This window comes from Hippocampus bargibanti, linkage group LG09 (assembly GCF_051943395.1).
Source record: "Hippocampus bargibanti isolate YZ-2025 linkage group LG09, ASM5194339v1, whole genome shotgun sequence".
NCBI lineage: Eukaryota > Metazoa > Chordata > Actinopteri > Syngnathiformes > Syngnathidae > Hippocampus > Hippocampus bargibanti.
Genome location: NC_142742.1, coordinates 9,628,800 through 9,647,167, shown reverse-complemented (window position 1 = coordinate 9,647,167; position 18,368 = coordinate 9,628,800). Strand labels below are relative to the sequence as shown.

Below are 18,368 nucleotides of genomic sequence, written 5' to 3'. Positions count from 1 at the left end.
AAAGGGAGGTGGGAAGGGCATGGCATGTGCGTGCTATTGACAAACTCTTTTTGGAACAGAGATTATTTTGTTGGCTGGTGAGGGATGTTTGCAATTAAAAAGGGATGTTGGTTCAAATGCAAGCTCTTCCTGAATCAGGTGGTCTGTAAAACATACAGTACGTTCTCCAGAAAACATGTGTTCGTGCTTTGCATCGCCGTCTGTATTGTGCATTTGCATTTATGTCATTTGATATATGGAAGCCACATGACAGAAACATGTGTGTGATCACTCCCAGAAAGGATGGAACATGACAGATGTGCACGGTCAAATGAAAATATCCAAGTCTGTCTTTACTTATGCTGTCAAACAGCTAAAGACGACCTCAATGTTGGACAATTTGGGATTTGACATTTTAGGGGATTTGGATGATACTGGACTGATTACTTGATTTCCATGTCCTATGGGAAAATCTTGTTCCAAAAATCAGAAAAGGTCATATCCTTGTTTGATGGTTTCTGATATATCAGAAATATAAAAACAGGCTCATGTATTGTCAAGCTTTCCAAGTCCAAGAACTGTGTCGATGCTTGGTTCACACCAGCATCTGTAAGGTTGCGCTTGTGGGTTGACTTTTCTGGAATATTCCTCACCTGTCAAAAGGGTTGGATTGTTAGCATTATTTTAACCTGACTAGAAATATTTCTTCCTTCCAATCTTTATTCAAGAACGATGGATGACGGATTAGTCATCTGTAACAAAAAGGGATACAAAATATACATAACTATCTAGCGACAAGGCAATAGAATATAATACAGTACATATTGATTTATATAGCGCTTTAACAACAGCTGTAACAAAGCTCTTAACATGAAAAGGATCATATACAGGAAAAATAAAGCAGTCACAAAGATAGTAGAAAGCATTTCATGGTTGAAATCTTTTTGTTTTTAATGATATTTTGTGTTTTATGCGGGTACCACCAAATTCATTGATTAATTGTTATGATTTAAAACACATTTACTCAAGATTGACATAGTAAGACGTAGATGATGAAATGTGATTTGTAGGTTAAATATATATATATATATATATATATATATATATATATATATATATATATATATATATATATATATATATATATATATATATATATATATATATATATATATATATATATATATATATATATATATATATAACCCCCAAGCAGTCCTTTTAGAAGAAATACCACAAAGAGAATATACCATTTGGAATAAATGAAAACAATTTCATGGAAGAAATATAAAAATATAGATGACAAATGTAGGTCAGTGTTTCTGGTAGCATTTAGGCCAGCATAGAAGCCTTACTTTCCCTGACTGCATACCACTGCAACCAAGTACTGGACTGCATACTGTAGTGAAATTGCAGTGCAGTCTATCATTATATTGCAGAGGCCAGTTATTCCTCATGCTGGTAGGTAAGTACAGTGGGGAACTTAAAAAGAAATTGTTCTTGTTTTACAGCAACAGCTGCATTACCAAACGCTTGTGGTTTTATAGTGTACCAAACGCCTATTTTATCATGCCACAACTTGCTCCGTTCAGCAATTGTGTCTGTATACTCTGTATGAGAGAAAAAAACGCCACATTGGCTATGTTAAGCGACCTGACTCGCTCTTGTACGTGTATGCAGAGGAGCATGAAGGAAGGGTGGGGGGGGGGGGGGGGGCGGTCCCACGCAACCGAGGAAGGGCGTTCTCTTTGCGGTCAGAGCGGGTCGAGCCATCCCGAGGGGTGGGTCTTGCTCCGGCAACAGGAGGAGGGAAAAAAGGAAAACCCACTTTCTTCATTGTTGGGGACGCGGTGGAATGCGATGGTTTGATCTCGAACGGACTCGGGAAAGCGGATATCCGAGAAAAAAGGGCCGATTGTGGGTGAAAGGAAAGGTGGAAGAGATTCCACCGGGCTCTGAGAGACTGGGATGAACTTGTCTTGTCCTCCACGGCTGCAGTGAGGGAGATCGGAGCCGCGTGAGCAACACTCTTGCCGGCGGTTGCAGTTTTTTTGGATTTATTGCTCCTTCTTCCCCACTTGACGACGCAGCCCATTTTGAGGTACAGTCTTGTTCCGTTTTCAGTAAGTTATCTTCACGTTTAGATGGCCTGGCATGAGCTAACGAGCCCGAGGGTACAAGTGTTCAACTGCGGCAAGTTTATCCCCCTCCCTTCTTTCTCCCTCCTGCTCTTCCTCCACTCGCTTTTGGCCAAAATCGAACAGCTCAGGTGCTTTAATGTAACTGCGACGCGTATTCAGATGTCACAATGTAGCAATTTTAACCCACATTCGGCGGCGTGTTTGTCTTTTTATGTGTGTGTGTTTTTTAAACGGACTCGCCGGGCCAGTATGACGACAGGTTTCTCGGTTGGAGTTGAGAATCTCCGCGAACATGAACATGCCAAAAACTGTCCTTAGCCACTGCCAAATAACACAGACGAGAATTTTTTGCCCTGTTCTAAAAGCCCGAACGTTTTTACTAACAATTTCCTTTTTTTATTGACGAAATAAGTGCAAATCGTTATGGTTGACACGCATTTACGCTAGCCACTGTGAAACTTTGTACCCGGGCCAAATGTTTGTTTGGGCTTGTCTTCCTTCCGAGACAATGACACAAAAACTCAGCCTAAATCCCTTTACAATACGTCGAAGTCCCGTAAACGTATTTAGATTTTTTCATTTCTAAAACCACGTTGCTATAAAGTGCTGACGTTGTTGTGCAAATCACAACACAACAGGAAGCTGTCACGCAGCAGGGCAACATCATGTTGGACAAGCACGACGCGAAAACGAAATTAATAAAATGACTTTCAGATTAAATGTAATACAGAACTGCAATTTTCTTGGATCAAATCAAATTACGAGTTGTCTCAATGTACATTCCATGAGGCTTCGAACCTAAAATCTCCCACAACCCGAATCAATCTATTTTCGAGACATTCTTGGGAGGAAGAGGTCCCCTTTAAAATCTTGAGAAAATAGACTGCTCAAAAATATATTTATGGGTTATACATCTGCCAACATTATTGCTTCAGTGATATTGTTTGATTTTCAAGTTTCTAATTTTAAATTCTCACTTTCCTTTGTGTCTTGACAAAATAGTGAGAAATTTGACGAGACGCCAGTTGAGAATATAATTACAGTGGTACTGTACATTGACTTGTGATTGAGCTAATTTACAAGTATTTTTTTAGATACAAGATTTTACTTAACTGTTTTTCTTCTTTTTTCTTGCTTTCAAACAGAAGTTTAAGCAAAATCACTTCACATTTAAACAATCTTCTGCTTGTCAGAATGTAAACATATTTTCAAAACAAGAGGCTTTATTTTGTTTATTGCCACTCCCGGTCAAAGTTTACCATCAAACTAAACATAAAACAAAGGTAATTAACATTGCGTATTCAATACAACCGCATAACTTTGCTTAAGCATAGTCAACTAGCTTAATGCTAATATACCTTGAAAAACACCATAGACCATCTAAGAATTAGCATTGATGTCACTGTGTTACAATGCTTTAAACACGTCTGCGTCGTACAGGAGTGGTCCATCAATGAAAAGGTTTCTTCAGCTGTCATTCAAAGAAGTACAGATTGGATTGGCCTTTATTAGTCTTGCAGTAGAGACATTTACATTTCACAGCAGGAAAGTGATGAAAGGAATGAAAGAAACCTTTTCATCTATGCTTTAAAGAGCTGACACATCGATAATATAACAATACTCGGGTATGTTTTCTTTATCCTCTGCATAATCAACTAATATCACAGCAGCTTTGTGAGACAGCGGTTGACTGGTTAGCACGTCCGTTTCACAGTGTAGATGTACAGGGCTCGATTCTGGCTCCATCTTTCTTGTATGTAGTTTGCATGTTCTTCTAGTGCCTGCGTGGGGTTTTCTCCGGTTCCTCCAGTATCCTCCCACAGTCCAAAAACATGCATGGCATCTTAAAGGATAACCGACACCTCCGGACAAGTTGTGTCCATAATTTGTGAAATCACTTCAAATGACTTCTATTGAGCGTATTTTACAAAGATTCCATCGCATATAGCTATATTTTACGTTTTAAGACTCGCGCTGAATATTCAGGAAGTCTTGTTTTTGAGTTGGTGACGATACCTACCGTGACATCACGGTTGGTTATCGTCACTGACCGAGAAAGCGACACACAATGCATTTTGGGTACTTTGTTTGGTGTGAAAACTTCATGTTGATCCGTGTTGATGGCGAAATTAGAAGGAAAACACATAAATAACGCGATGGTAAATCGTTGTGTGTTGCATCAAGACTACTATTTGATACGCGCTGACACAAATTTCCAGCAGACAAATCAGCCCATTTCCAATGGAGCTTGGGCGCCATATTGTGCATTTTCTGGTGCAGTCAGACACCTCAAAATGAGACGGAAGGACTTCTTTAATCGATTGCAAATATTTATATATTATATATATTTATGCTTTCCTCTTCAGAACTATTTGATTCATATTCATAACTGGATGAGTAACAAGAAAGCATCTTCTCTGAATTTGAAGCCATTGTTTTGATTCTCGAGCAAGGCAAGACGTCCTGGCGTGACGTCACGAACAAGGGGGGCGGGACTTTCTGAAACTAAAACTTTCTTAGGTCATTTTGAAGTGGTTTTGGGACACTAAGTCATTTTTATTGGTGTTTTTCATTTGACTAAAAATATCAGCCTGTGTGTTTTGGGTATTTTAGATGCGATAAAACATTTTTCTGATGTCAGTTAGGTAACAAAAAAATGGTGTCGGTTGTCCTTTAATAGACCACTCAAAATTGTCCTTCAATCTGATATTGAGACTGAATGTGTGCTTTATGTAGGCTGATTGAACACTCAAAAATTGTCCCAAGGTGTGAGTGTGAATGGTTGTTTGTCTTTGTGTGCCCCTTGATTGGCTGGCAAACCAGTTCAGGGTTCTCCCCGACTATTGCTAGCTGGGATTGTTTGCAGCATGCACGCGACCCTCATTCAGATCAGCGATTCAGGATTATGGCGTATGGGTGGAGGGATTACAGCATTTTACTGAGTCAATCGTAAAAATCATTTTGTGTATGGTTGTATGATACCGCCCGATTTGTAGCACCAGAATGGGAATAATGTGGAACTGGAACAAATTAATCGCATTTGCATGAATTTTCAATGTAAAAGATGATTTGAGATGTGATTGTTTTAGGTTATGAGGATTGTCATCGAACGAATCAAACACAAAAATCACTATTGTCCTTGAGCAGACCCCGGGTTCAAGGTTGGACGGGAAAGAACTTTTTTTTTTCTCCAGTTTTTGCGTCACTTATTGGTATTTTATTATCGCTCTCACAAGAAAGAATGATGGATGGTTTCTAATAGTCCATTCCTTGTTTTGCTCGTGTTGTTTTGATCAGCCAGTCAGACCCATTCCTATGTCACAGTATGTAAAATGGGACACAGTGAACATGAATATGCACTGTTAATTGAGCAATATATTTTTTTTCTGTCAAAAGGAACACCAATATGACCCTCTCAGCTTTGGAAAGTGGAACTAGAGTCACAGCGAATTTATATGGCTAGTATTAATCTGCTTGTTCAATATAACACAACGAATGAAGCAAGAGTTCAGAACAGTTCAAGAGCAATTCTCCCATGACATATTAAATTTTAAATTGGTTATTTTATTCATTTGTGAGTCAATTTGGTCCTTATTTTCAGCACAAAGTTGACCAAGATCATGTTTGGTGACTATCAAAAACCAAAGACGTGCTCAAAGATCAGTATGCAGACAGACTAGGATTGTTTTAACCTGTTGTTGTTGTTGTTGTTGTTGTTGTTGTTTTTGTTTTTTTTACTTAACGCTTGAACACACACCTACACATACAGACAGACACACACATTGGGGCGTTCGCTGCACGCTTTGCACTTCAGCACATGCCCTGATCCAAGGCAGCTAAAGGCAAAACAGTAAAGTATGTGTCTTGTGCTACCAATGGACAAGCGTGTCAACAGTAGAATAGGTAGTTGTCATTTCTGGAAGAATAATCTGCCTGGAGGGGCTCATAAAAAAAGAAAGAAAAAAAGCAACACAGGGACTGACTTAGGTGGTTGAACCTGCCTTGACATGAAGGTGAACGAGAAGAAGGAAAAACATTAGTCAATGACTTTCTGGAAAGGCAGCTGCTGATCACACCTAATGAGCCACTGCTTTAAAAGCCCTGAAAATACGCACTTGAGTGTTGATATGTTTGCACTTGTGTGCGTGCAAAAAGGGTTTTTGTTTTCTTGCCGTCTGGGATGGTTTATGACATGCGGTGGAAGGTTTTGAAGTTACAAATGTACCAGAAGGAATATAAAAAGCATCGGTCCATGTTTTTAGTCTGAAAAAAATGTGTTCCAATACTCTGTGATTTCAGGTCATATTTGGAAACGATACCTTGCGATGAACCTACAGCCCCTCTTTGCTGTTTTCAAATTACAATGATCTCGGTGACTGGAATTTTTTTCACACCCATCTCAGAATATCCCTTCACACAGACTTGCGTCCTGCCTCTCTGATGGCACTGATACGATCAGTACATTTCCTGATTGACTTGCTCCCTCTCCCATTCCATTCTGTCTCAATGCATTCACATTAACACCATCCGCAATCACCTGTTTTTAGAGGGTTTGGACCTGGAGATTCAGTAGCCGTTCATGCCTCAAATGACTTCGGGATGTATTGTATTGTATTGTATTGTATTAGTCCCACATTGAGAAATTTACATTTCACAGCAGCAAAGTGAGGAAAGGAAGAATTAGAAAAACAAAATACAGAAGCTGCTGGAAAGGCAGCCACTTTCGCACTGCCATCTTGAAGTCAAAAGAACAAAAAAAACTAAATAACAAATAATATGACAACACAAAGACACAGACAGTCATTCAATCGTAATCACTATCTGCACCCTCTTTGTTGCATGAAGCAGTTCTAGATGAAAGATGGGAGGATCAAAGCGTCCTTTTCACCAGTGGATCAGGGACGTCATGGTGGAATGTGCACGTAAATGTTTAAACAAACACGTTGCTGTCGCATTCATTGACTAAAAGAGATTCTCTCATATTTCCTGTCCCACATAAATCCACTTCAATTCCATTCCCCGATAGTTTCCACATACGCGTCGGCGCTCCTTTCCACTGAACAAATGGCAGCTGTGAAAATGCTGGCCTTTACAGGCGCAAAAAAAGCACAATCGCACCACAGCTGTCCAGCAATGACAGTCAAATGGCACCGACATTCATCCCAATGAAAAACAGTGCTGGCATTTTCATGCCGGCGCAACCGCTCGGCACAGTCTCCTCCTTGATGAATGTCGTGGGCAAAAATGGTGAAACACAATCCCTATCTGTTCCACACGACGGACAACAACACAAAGTGACAAAAGAAAACAAAATCTACACAAGAACTACAAAAAAAAGCAAGGCTCATAAGAGCACTTGATGACGGCTGGCTACTTGGGCGCCATCTTGGACTTCTGTTGTTCGTTTATTGGTTTGATGTTTGATCACGACGACAAATAGTTTGGACCACATCCTGTTCTAAGAGTTGTCATTTTCATTGCAATGTAATAATCATACCTCATGATCCTATTTGCCAGATAAAACTATTGCTTGCGTGATTGGTTTTCCACGACAGCCTCATGAAACTAACATGCCCCCCTTTGGAGAAACCAAAAGCTAATCATTACGGGTGTTCAGTCAGGGTAATTATCAGACTATGCTCCGAAGGGATTACGATATAGCGAAATGACCGTTCCTCTGTCTTAAATAAGAAAAAGTATTGAGGCTTTCTGCCTGGGAGAATAAAATGTCCAACCCAGCCTTTCAGTGGTAGCGTTACCGCCAGTCCGCACACATCAAGGTTTCTCCACAGTGCCCCTGCCGTTTATGGAACTTGGTCCCATTAGTGTGGAATTACAGCTGACGTCAAGTGTTGCAAGTGCGTTAAAACGGCTAGGATACATTTATCCTTTTTTTTTAAGCTGAAACCAAACCAGAAATTATAACGGCGAGATGGGTGATGTTAACCAATAAAACAAACAGAAGTGTCAGAGTAAGGGATTTGTTCCGTAATATAATGTGTAAAGGTCAGTATATTCTCGACGTAACCACAACCTTAAATGTACAAAATAGTGCATAGAGAATTACATTCTGATGACATTATGTTTCGTAGTCTACCTGCTTTAAGTATTGTGAAACCTTCTCACCCAAGAATAGAGTGTCACTGTACATTGAGTGATATTTTGCACATTACAAAAAAAGTTCCCTCTTGAAATAGCACCCATGAATCATGGGCTCTCAGAGGAAGCATGTAATGAAGCCCCGCGACTGTGTGTCCTTTTTCCAAATGTGTGCTTTGTGATAATACCGTCATGGGCTCAGCATCCGGGACAGAGGCCACTGTTGACAATGCGCAGGACAGCTGGAGTCCTTGTCCATGAGCAGTCCTGCCGGAAGATAACATTTATTTGGATATCCATCCTCACAAAGTTACATTTTTTATTTTCTCAGATATTTTGTCTCTTTGTTTTTATTAGCAATATGTTTTTGGGGTTCCAGGGAGAATTGTAGTGGTTCAAAATTCAGATATCTCAATGTGCCATACCTAGCAGTTGTCTTCCGACTGACTGGTGACCAGGGCATTCCCTCTTTCCCCAAAGTCCGTTAAGGTTCTACCACCTCTTACAGAATCAGAGAAGTAGTGGGAAATAAACAGACATTTCGGCTTTGGTATACTCATTAAATGTTGCTTGATGCATCTTTAGTATGTCAATCTTCATGTTTCAGGCTGAAAAAAATGCAACATTGTGAATACCATATTTCACAGAAGATAGGCAATGTGATCGCCACTCACTGAAAGCAAGGTTTGGATCTGTTTGTAGCAGTACTTTCCTAAAATGACACTCTCGTAAAAAGTTAATACTGGAAAGTGTTAGACATTTTGGCTTTTTTGTATTAGTCAACAGATTTGTGCTGAAGCTAGCACAAGATAGAAGTGAAGTCCAACGGCATCCAAAAAGAACAGAGCCAACCCTACTCCGCATTGAGAAAATCCAGATGAGGTGGCTCGGGTTTCTGATTATGATGCCTCCGGTGACCCTCCCAGGTGAGGTGTTCCAGGCACGTCCCAGAAGGGAGTAGGCCCCGGGGATGACCAAGGACGCGGTGGAGAGACTGTGTGTCCTTTCTGTCCTGGGATTCCTTCAGTATTTGCCTAGAAAAGCGAGATGAAGTGGCTGGGCAGACGGAAGTCTAAGAACTGAAGAAATGCAAGGATGCATAGTCTGATCACAGTGTTTCTTTCACTGGTTTGCCTGATCCAACTTGTAGCTTCTTATATTCATTATTCTTATTTCCAGGCCTGGCGGTTGTCTGAATAGATGCCCTACCTATATTTGATGACACGTGATGACGCATGGCTGTTTTATGGTGGTGGTTTTTGAAAGGTGTTGTCACTGTCCGATGTGTTTAGACTTGTGGTGGCAGTGTCACATTTCAGTCATTTTAACTGATGAAGCGCTATTTTTTGGACACCACGCTGTTTCCTTTACGATAAAAAATGACCAAGATCCTTTTTACCCCCTTATCTAAAAAAAACGCCCAACCCTTATCTCTTGCTTCTGCCAGTGTTCTTATCAGCAATTGGCCAGAAGCTCTCGTGATTTCATCTGGACTTCAAACTAATTGAACTCTGTGTACAATCGTGTGAGTATCTGTCTGTGCCAAAGCACTTTTGAAACGGGCTGCTCCCAGCCAGTTTATATCTGTCATCAGACTCTACAAACTAATATGTCTGTCACTCAGCAAGCATTGGCCGAGAGTACACTTCAGCTCTGAGATTTCACACATTTTTGCTCAGGTTCACTTTCACAGTCACCCATGCAGGCACACACCTGCTTTTATACTCCACCTTGTATGTCCTCTTGCTATTCAGGAATCCCACACTGAGGCGAGAATAACTCGTATTTATCCAAGAACTCCTGCGCGTGTGAAAAGGAATGAACCCTCTCTCATTAGTCCCCTAAAGCGTGCCAAACAACTTCCTCATTACGGACAGTGCCAGTTGGTCTTCTTTCTCCCTCTGGCGTTTTGGTCCTAGGGCCACCGCGCGCGCCACTGGTGTCCTGGTGGAGCTCCAGCAACTCCATCATGAATATCAGCACTGATGATTTAACACATTGATTGGACTGAAATATATATCGGAAAAGCATCTGAGTGCAGATTATTTGACCTTGCCTTATTGCGAATGATCATTATGTCAGGGAGATTTTTTTGTTGGTCATTTGACTGGACCGGTCTTTTGTGCGGATATTCCAGAACACAATTATCCATCAATTAAATGCATTCTTTCATCTAAATTCGTTTATTTTTAATTCAACATGCTGAATGAAGTTGCTGCAAACTTCATCACGGGCTAATGATTGTAGCACACTTCAAACCTCTGCTACAAATACGCTGACTATTCGGAGCCATCAAGTAGAAGGAAAATCATTCAAAGCCTACATTTGAAACTTGAAACGACTGACACGCCACCTCGATTGCTGCTCAAGGGGAAAATCCTTCTGTTCCACTGGGTGACACACAGACTAGCCTTTCAACTGAGCAATTATCTGAAAGACATCTGCTCTCGAGAAGTCTTGAGCACGTTTCCCCCCTCACCCTATCCTCTGATTTTGAGGGGAAAAAAATCCCTATACCAGCGTGAGGTAGTCCGTTGTTTTCCAGCTTGTATACATTCTCACGTTTCACTTGCAGAACTCTAAAATGACTCAACCGATAGCCTCAAAAATGTTTGAATGGGCGTGGCCTAAAGCAAGAAAGAAGTCACAAAGGTGTGGATTTAAAATCATTTTGTCAACTGACACAGTCCTCTCATTGCTGTTTAGCATTACTTAAACACTTTGTAACGCACATCAGCGATTCCAAGAAAACTGGCGCGGAACATGACCGCAATAGCGCAATTTGCGGTTTTCGCAGCCACGCATGCTTCGTTTTTCACGTGAAGATGGTCAAGTTCACAAACAGCCATCCACTGAAGTGGTTGCTCACTATTGTCTTTCTATTTACGCATTTTTATACGCTACCCATGTAGTTAGCACATAAAACTCCATCGTTCGGCCTTGGTGGAGGTCCTTTGATATAGATGAGCTACTATGATATAATGTTAACGGTAGCAAATTTATGAGACAAAGGTAGGACATATTTCACCTCAGGTTTTTACACAAACTGGCACGAACCGGATGTCTTCCGTGTTTGATACCCACATTTCTCGTGAATTATTCCCAAGAATGTAATGGTGACTTTACTCAGGCTTCCAAACAGCTTCCTAATGCCATATTTCAGGTAATTTATGAACATCGGTTGGTGCTGTTGTCCTCCACAAACCAAGGTGCTGCCTGGCCTGCTGTGGGTCCATGTGAAGGTTCGTGAACTATTGCGTGTAACCGAATATCATCATCATCTGGTCTTCGTTTAGCTTCCCTACCGTCCATCATTTTCTCTATCGCGAGGGAACAGAGATGCAGTCAACATCAAGTCCAAAGTTGCCGCTCTAGAATGTTCTTCATTATTTGTGGTTGTGTCGGCTGATCATTAGCATGTGTTTGACATTTTTCCCGGCTGTTCCGCTACTTCCTGAGGTGTCTGTACTTTAGCAGTCCAGTCTGCGGCATCGCTTCTGTTGTTTCAATGTCTTTGAAACCATCTTGATTGGTCTCCGCCGGGTAAAAAAAACTATCATATGAGTCACGGTCAGACGTCTCGCCTCTTTATGGATCAGCAAACAGTCATAGTGCATGTGAAAATACTCCTGAGAAAGGGAAATCTCACAATCATGAGAATACATGAAATTGAATCTGCTCAGACAGGTATTGTTTATTGATATCCTGATAATGTTAGATGATGAGAATCTAATATGAACAGGCCAATTCTGACTCACTCGACCCTTTAAGGTTGGAATTTGATCCGTGAAATGACGAGTAAGAATATTCCGCTCTTTTACTTTTTCTTTTCCATTGCATTCATGAAACAATGTCAAGTATGTTCTCTTATCTTTTTCGGTCAAAATGTTTGGTCCTCAGCGAATGACTTTTTGTTTTCCTTGGACAAAGAAAAACAACTACCTAGATCTCCACTTTTTCTCTGGCCACTGGACAGGGTACATTGTTTATGCTAGAGGGAAAGAAGGAAATGGTTTTCAAAACCCATGTAGGAGGCACAAGGAACAGCGAGCAAGCAAGCGGGAGGCAAGAAAGAAGGGATGTTTTAACAGTGGGCGCAACAGTTAAGACGTTTCTTGTAAATTCCTTTCGCTTTGACTTTTTCACATATGCTTTAATTGTGTCTATTAGTTTGGCCTTAGAAAGAAAAAAAAAACAGAGCCCCTATTTTTCCTGTTCAGCCCGCCAAGCCCCCATACCCCCCACTACGCTTATCTCGCCTACTTGGCTCAGGAGTATTTTGGGACATTAATGAAAAGAAATCTGAACCGCCTACCCTGAAAAGCCACGTCTGGGTCAGCTGGGTGGAAAGTTGCGTTACTAATGTTCTTAACATTGTCTGTGTGATCGGTGTGTTGTAAATGTGTGTGCTTTCAGAAGTGTACAGCGTAGGAATGTTGTAGAAGATTGTAGGCATGGAGGGCGGGGGGCAATATGGTCTGCAGACCTAACAGGGCGATATATTCTCCAAAACAAAGATGTGGGGTGGGGTGGGATGTTCAGGGGCATATTTGGCATATTTTAGGAGTCATTCCAGTCTGGTTCAAGATGCATTTTTCCTGGAGATTGACCAAGTTAACAGACGAGGGGAGGGAGGTGTACGTCACGCTTGCCTTGTGATCTTGATTTTGATCATGACGATGCAGACTATATTACCAAAATTAGATATCTTATCAGCAGTGACTCATTCTCGTGAAGACTCCAAATCCTTCATTTTCCTTGTACACTGACCACAGTACCCCTTCATTGACCCGAGAGAGGCGTCAATGTGCCTTACCCCAATTGCTGAAAAAGAACATGTTTGCTTCTTTAGTTGTGATGTTGCTGGAAATTGTTTTTTTCCTTTATCTCAGTGCCTTTGCCATTGTGGTTAGACATTGAGGATTTTTATATGAAAACTTAAGGACAAAGACGAGTTTTTGCACACGCGCTTGGCATTAAAAAAAAAAAAACTGGTACGTCTTGATTTTCATGCCGGGGCAAGTCTAGATTACTGTGGGGTTTGGTTGACTCTACTGTGCCATGTAGGGTGTTCTGGCAAAACAAGGGCGTTTTCCTTTACAGGCCCCCGTCACAGTCAAAAAGTAGACTAGGCTGTAGTTGTACAAGCTCAAAGCAGGTTTAATTTGTGGCGTCATTGGTGTAAAGTAATGCGTCTGATCAACATTTTCAAAATCATATAAGAAAAGAATTCCGTACTATCGATTAGCAACCACGCTCCAGGAGCATGAAACAATGCAATACATGGGTTACATATCAACAGGTAGATTAAAGTCTAGTTGTGCCTCCCTACCAATACAACTCTAGTGTCTTAATTCAGGGAATCCGATCTATGACCTGTGAGGAATATATAAAGCAGTGAAATAATCACTCTGTGCCACCTACGTTTTACACACCACATTGTAAACCTCAGCAACAGCCATAAAAGGCAAAGTGTTGACACAAAGTTCTTCACCCGACAGTATGTCTTGGATAGCAACTTTCCCATTTTGATTGTTTTTCTACCCCATGTTATAATATCTCTCTTTCAACATCCCCTCCCAGGACTACAGTTACTGCTTTGCTCCTCCAGGATTTATGAGGCTTTAGTCTGTTATTTGCAGTCAGTTAGGACCTGACTGACGCGACAGTGGTTGACAGGGGTTCGTTGTGGATTTCAGAACTGGTGCAGCGCTCAGCAGAAGTCGGGTTCATCCAGAGGCTACGTATCCAGTGTTTAAGGCCGCGTCTGAGACGTGCGTGCCGACGTCTACTCGGCGTTAGGCATCTGACGCTTTTGAATATTTTGTAGAGCATAGCTGAAACCGCTGGATGTCAATCGCACAAGTGTTAGCAATTCAAGAATAATCCTATAATTCTGTTTTTGTTTTGGGGTGGATGCCCGTTGTCCCCAAACACTGTATCAAAGTTCATGCTTCTGCTTAGGTTTGACTGATGTCAAGTTGTAAGTGCTTTATATGTGATTCAGTTCTGTCTTTTGAAAGGAAACCCACCCAGAAGCAGTCACATTTGTGGTCTCCACGCACTTTTACCGCACCTCTTTTTGGGGCTCGTGTCTCTTCATATGACACTAGCGGTAAAAATCACATTTGTTTGGTTTGAAAATCGAAGAAAAATGGCCATACAATTTTGGACCATTTTCACTGTATACTGATAGAAAGACTTGGTAATTTATTTAAAATGGCCAGTTATGTAAATTTAATACTGATGATTATTTTTATTTTATTTATTTGGGAGGTGGTATGAGGTGTGCATGTGGCATCTAGAAATATTCTGATTTAATTAATAAATGTCAGTCAAATGCTTGCTTTGCTCCCTGACCCCAAGTTCTGGTAAAATTAAACATGTGATCCTTAAATTAGTATGGCATTGATTGCTGATTAATTGACTTGAGGCAATTGAAGCAAAATGGAGTGAACAACTGTCAAGTTGGTTCTCTGTTGCAGAGCATTTAGAAAGTTAGGGCCTTGAGATACAAGTGCCTTGAGATACAAGTGATCTGACTCATGAGTTATTTTCATATTGTCATTTATTTTATCATAGAATTAAGATCACTTTGACATTTTCTTATTTTTTTGATCAACAGTACAGCAAAGGTGCCTCCCAGTCCATTAGCTTCATGAGGCCTTCATTGTCTCTTGGAGGACTTCCAGAATTTGGACCTTAATTTGGGTGTCATGAGTTTTTAGCTGAATTTGGTGAATCATGTGAAGGGAAATGCAACACACACTCCTGTGCAGGCTTCGAATCTTCGGGGCGGATAAAATTACCCAAAATAAAATTACTCTTGCAGATTATTTTACCTGTGATCAGCATATATGCATGTTCTAAAGGAGAGGAATGTTGGGACACCACAGCAACCTGGCTATTAATCTCTTACCCGTCTTGTTTTTCTCCACTGTTGTTTGTCTTTTATTTTTTTTCCCTGACCTCTTTATGGACCTTGAGCAATTCTAGTTTTCGTGGAATTTTCCAACAAGTCATTCTGAAGAACAATTTCATGTGGAAGAGAAAAATAAAGAAGTAAATCATTCAATAAAGTGATGGATGAAACCGAGGGTGGGAATCGTAGGATAAACTACCCTAGAATATCACTAGGCTAATGACGCAGTGAGTGTGCTAATACCATACAGTCACATTAACTAAACAGTGTTGTCTTTATATTTGATTTTATTCCCATTTAAAGTAAAATTGAACAGTTTTGGTGTCGTGATTGAGATGTGCAGACAATTTATTTATGTCATCTTTAGTGATGCACAAATGACACTGGGTCAAAAAGCCTCACCTCATTTCACCCAAAATATTTCTACCTTCTACTTTGTTGCCCCTCTGAAAATATGAGATGCTAAAAGATAATCCTCAAAATGCTGGACCATATTTACTTAAGTAAACACTACATTGTGAATGCTGGAAGCATCTGTTTTACGCATGCGGGTCACTTTGGGGACACATTTGGTTCACACACCAGACAGAAGTCATTAATATGTGAAGGATTACATCCCCCCCTTCAAAAAATAAAATGATTCTAACCCAAATGTAAATTCAGAATTAAAACTTAGAATCTGAACGTATAGGTAATGTCTATATTTATATATACTGTATATTAATGTTTGCCATTGTTTTCCATTTCATAGAAAAGTAATGACATGACAAAATAAAGTCATTTCTCGTTGCTTTCAAGCCTTGTTTTAATTTCCGCAGTTAACGCGAGCGCTATTTCATTTGATCCCGTCAGTTACCACAAAGCTTTGGAATGACAATGCCTTCAAATGTATCAGTCATTTCTTGAGTAATTAACAACCTACGTTGATTTAGCCAAGTGCATTGCATCATTTTTGCCCTCAGCCATGAGGACTGTCACTTATAAAAGACAACAACAAAAAGAGAGACAGTCTTGTGCAAGTTTTGCCGGCAAGTGTCTGAGAGGACGATTAATTTATTTATTTTTACTCCAGCAGGAGTTTATCTTGGATGCTTTTGGAAAACGGTCAAAAAAGGAGGTCTGTCTGGCAGACCCAAAACCGCAGCGCAAACAGCTCATCAATGGCTCACGAGAAAACAGCCTCCAGCAGTTAACCGTGGTCAAAAACGGCAACGTGATCATATGACTCATAATCGGTTTTCGTGTCTTTACTTACTTTTGGTGATAGTACCCTTATTTGGTTAGGGATAATTTTTGCTCTCGTTAAAATATAAATATATAGAGATATCTATCTTCTTTCTTACATTCCTCCATTGGCCCATGTCTGTCCATGTATTGGCAAGCCTTGATTTAGGGGCTTGAATCACTGTGCTGCAGATGCTTGCAGAGCATGACTGCTTGGCTATTTCCAGCACCGTTTTTTTTTTTTTACTTTGTTATTTTTTAATTATCGTGTTATTTTGGTTTCATCCAGCTGAGGCATGTTTTTCATAACATGCTAGCATTCCTTTTGAGGTTCATTCACACATTAGAAGGAGGTTGGCCAGTATTTGTCCACAGGGTGGATGTTGGATGATTTTTTTTTTCTTAAAGGTTCGTTCAAGGTCAATGACGGTCACAAAGACGTTTGCCAGACAGTCACAATATATTCTTCGTAGTACGTATGCTGATATTAGATTATCAGCTGTAGCTGTAGATATCGGCTATTTTATTATTTATCATTTTATTTATGGTTTTATTGTTGTGGTGTTTATTGTTCTTTTCATTGTAAAGTGTCCTTGGGTGCTTTTGAAAGGCGCTTGAAAATTAAATTTATTATTATTATTATTATTATTATTATTATTATTATTATTATTAACACGCTAAATTCATCCTGACTGGAAAATGTGTACAATTGAACTGTACATTTCTCCACTGTGAGACTAATAAAGGCTAATCCAATCCAAATCACAGGGGTCACGATGTCTTGCGTTATATTGTCTGAAATTGAACAATATGGTTGTTTTTGTTGCAATGCTAAATACAACAATGATATTCACAACAATACTCCTGTGTCCGAGTTGCATGACTTACCAAAAAACAAATTGATCATGTTATCATAAATTACTGAGATACTAATTATGATTTTTCTTATTCCATATGAAGACACAAAACTTGCCAAATTTCTGCTTATTATTTTTGATAATTATAAATGATTTAAAGAATCAACAAATGGACAAATATAAAGTGCAAAGTTCATTTTAAAAAATCTGTACTCATGTTTACTGGAAATCTGGTAACTTCCTCGGAAATCATAATGTGATATCACTGGTGAGCTATTTTTATAACAGCCCCACAGAGTACTAATGTTTGTGATGGGGGACAAATCAACCCATTTCCAACGGAGCTGGGTTATATCCTAGACAGTACAAACCTCATAGCACAGTAAGAATACTACAACCCAATTTAGTAACTGTCTTTCAAATGTGAAAAATATCCCTGATTAGTTAATAAATTCGTCTCAAGGAATATGGCGTTTACATACTATTTCGCAGATACTTGGAGGAGGAAATGGAAATAGATTAAAATAACATATGCACTGTGATTTATCAAGATTGCGTCTGTTTTTAATAAGTTTTCATTGAAGGGGCAAAGTTAAAGAAATCAATATTTATTGAAAAATGGAATCACTTTCAACATTCAAAACACATTATTACATAACGAAATATTCAAGCTCAATAATACCTACTTGTGTTAAATTCCGCCAAATCATAGATGGTTTGTCCTGACTGCGCGCTCAACAAACTCTCCACTGACGCTCTTGCCTTCACGCGCAAACAGTACACGTGTACCGTCGCCGAGCACACAGACGTAGGCTACCTGCAGTTGAAATTTGCATACTCGGCACGGCAGCCAATCAGAAGCCGATCACTCAAGTCAATTGCAGGACGCAGATTCGTGTCCGTCAACTATGTGAACCATTATAACTCTCACTTACATCCAAGAGAAGTGATCTAAAATATGTTGAGGAACTTCTTTCAAAGTCAAGTCAAAGTCAGCTTTATTGTCAAATATGCTAATATGCATGACATACAGCACTTCAGAGCAGAGGTTAACTATTTGGAGTCATCACCTGGTGGACTGTGGGCTTGTGAACAAAAAGCAACCAGGCTGCTGTTTCCATTTTTAAAAAAAAGTTAATTATTGAC

General features: G+C 40.0%; 1 protein-coding gene across 1 annotated transcript in view; it reads left to right on the top strand.

Moving 5' to 3' along the window:
• Positions 1-1,757: 1,757 nt before the first annotated feature.
• The window catches only part of luzp1 (leucine zipper protein 1), a 57,480-nt gene continuing 40,869 nt past the window's right edge, over positions 1,758-18,368 (top strand). The window contains exon 1 of the mRNA XM_089004655.1: positions 1,758-2,080. The gene's annotated coding sequence lies outside the window, so the exon portion shown is untranslated. The remainder of the gene's footprint in view (positions 2,081-18,368) is intronic.